Source organism: Aphelocoma coerulescens, chromosome 11 (genome assembly GCF_041296385.1).
Source record: "Aphelocoma coerulescens isolate FSJ_1873_10779 chromosome 11, UR_Acoe_1.0, whole genome shotgun sequence".
NCBI classification, from domain to species: Eukaryota; Metazoa; Chordata; class Aves; order Passeriformes; family Corvidae; genus Aphelocoma; species Aphelocoma coerulescens.
In genome coordinates, this window is record NC_091025.1 from 15,100,001 (window position 1) to 15,102,500 (window position 2,500).

The 2,500-nt window shown below is 38.6% G+C and overlaps 1 protein-coding gene across 21 annotated transcripts in view; it reads left to right on the forward strand.

Annotated features, from left to right (window-relative positions):
• Positions 1 to 2,500, forward strand: part of ZNF536 (zinc finger protein 536) — a 333,314-nt gene that overhangs the window by 102,996 nt on the left and 227,818 nt on the right. Inside the window, exon 6 of one of the 21 annotated variants that reach the window (XR_011154332.1) lies at positions 1,236 to 1,895. The exons of the other annotated variants lie outside the window; for them this stretch is intronic. The gene's annotated coding sequence lies outside the window, so the exon portion shown is untranslated. Of the gene's footprint in view, positions 1 to 1,235; positions 1,896 to 2,500 lie in introns of those variants that run through there. 21 annotated transcript variants of the gene reach the window in all.

A 2,500-nucleotide genomic window follows, 5' to 3' on the forward strand; every position in this document is an offset into this window, starting at 1 on the left:
ACAATAAGGGATTGTGGAAGTACCACTATCCTCCCCCCTCCCACAGACAAATGTTTCATAATCCTGGATACCCTTCTGCAGCTATGGCTGTCTTTAGAAAACAGTAGTTCTGGATTAATGGGATGGATTTTCAGTACACATACTAAGCACCTGTCTTGAGAAAGGATTCAAATGTCATAGACAAATACGATCTGGTAATATGTATTTTGACCAAAATTATGTAAAATAACTTATCTACATAAAAAGTAGTACAGTTACAGCGTGTTTTCTTATCAGTTAGTTGGTGTGAGAAAAGCTTGACAACGCATTTTGTATTTCTGTACTGAGTAAGCAAATGCAACAGTCGCTCTCTGAGATTGTGTTTATGCCATGATACACTAGGCTATGCTTAAAAACTGTAAATTCATGATGGAGGAAGGGTGATCACACTTTGAGGAAAGGAAAAGCATGGTCAAAAATCAGGAGAAATCAATTCAGTGTCTGTTGAGCTATGCTCAGTTATCACCTGCTTACTTTTACCCTAACAATCTCACCTGAACATACATTAATTTTTTCCTGTCTTTTTTCTATAGTCTTGAAGTTAAAACATTTTCCAGAATGTACAAACAAACAGCTAATTTCATTGCACTTCTGTCTGTATGCAGTGAAATAAAATATGATTAGCTAGCTGAAAATGTATAACTTTTCAATCAGTAGTTAATTCAGTCCCAGAACCATATTCATATAGGTTTGAAACAAAATTGACCTTCTTGTTTATGTAATCTGTACATACAATAAGTGCCTGATTCAGTAACAAGCTACTCAACAATGTAGATTTTCTGAGACCCAGGAAAAGAAGCAAAATCTACCATTCTTCTGAATAAAGCCATCACCTGTGCACTGCTAATGCTCTGAAGTTTCTGCATTGGAAAGGGGCAAAATCAGTATAGGAGACAAATTCCTCACGTTATGCAGAAGACAAAATCCTCGTGGTCCATTGTCGAGCAGCTGAATGGAGCTGCAGGAACAGGGAGGGGTAGGCCCCTTCTCACAGCTCTCTGGCACCATTCCACATGGCTGCCATTGTATTTTGAGTGTAGGAAGTTTTGGGGCTTGGCCCCAGAATGGACACTGGAAAACACATGTGAGAGTGGAAGTGCTGGGCTCTGCACCCACCAATGGCCCAGACGCCTGTGCTGGGCAGGATTTCACTTTTCAGGGTGGATGTGCAACTTTTTATTCTCTGTTCTCCTCAGAGCTGTGGCTGAAGGTGGCTCATTATGGCCAGTGGCAGAAGTGGAGTAGGGCTTATCTTCAGTGTGGAAGAGCCCTGCCTGGAGGCTCAGTTGGGATATCCACTCTCGTGAATGTCTGTGTGAGCTGATGTTCTGTGTCTCACAGAGCTCTCTTTGTTGTGAAGAACCTGAGGATGTGTGGGAGCTTTAGCTTTGCCCTGAAGTTTCTGAGGCTGTTCTGTGCTATGTTGAATGCTCGCTTCTGTCCGCAGACTGGAAAGGTTTAATGGCAGAGTGAAACAACTAGAAATCACAGGTATTAATTCACCTCTGGGTGAATTAATTTTATATGTGTATGTATTTCCCTCTGGTAAAATTTTGGACTTTCTGCTCTTAGTTTCAAGAAAATGCTTTTGTCTTTAACTTAGGATATCTTTCCATACTTAAACATGTAATAGAAATCTGAATTTGACTCTTCAGAAATGTCTCCAACTAACAAAAATAGCATTGTTGTATTCATTCAGTATGAACAGCATGTTAGTGAGTGTTAACATGCCATTAACAAATCCACTGACTTGCACACCTGCGTTTTCATGGTATGTGCATGGGGGAAGAGAAGCAGTGGCTCACTCTTCCAAGGTGTTAGCGCTGTAAATCGAGTGGATGGTGTCTTGTTGACTCTGCACCCAGATGGAGATGGACTTGAAACAATAGTGCTGACAGAGGTGTGAATCCTCTCACTTCATCTTAATGGGGTGTTAAATTAAAAACTTAGTTATGACCACATAAATGTTGTTGTTAAGACAGTTGTCCACAGCACACAAACCTAACATGAGTCATTGAACACATACATTTTACAGTATATTAAAATATTTATATTGTTAATGTGTAATATAATAGAACCTACTGGATTTATTTCTAAAATTTGGAAATGTATTCTGTCTTTTAAATTACTACTTAAGTGTTTAGTTTATTGATGTGTGGTGTCATTTATAAATTCATAGCCGTCATACATGGCTTATTTAGATTGAGCATGATTTCTGTTCTTCAGAAATGCATGTGAAATACATTATAATTTTATTCTATTTTAAATAATTGGTTTTAAAAGTGTGTCTATATCTTGCTTTGTACTGCTGAAATGTATCTGAACATGATACCTCCAGCCTTTTGCATAGTCTGGGAGTAGTGTTTTGTCCCATATGCCACACTGATTTTTTTTTTAGGAGAATTACGAGTTTATCACACAAGGTAGGCTTTTCTCAGGAAAAAACCCCAACAAACAACAC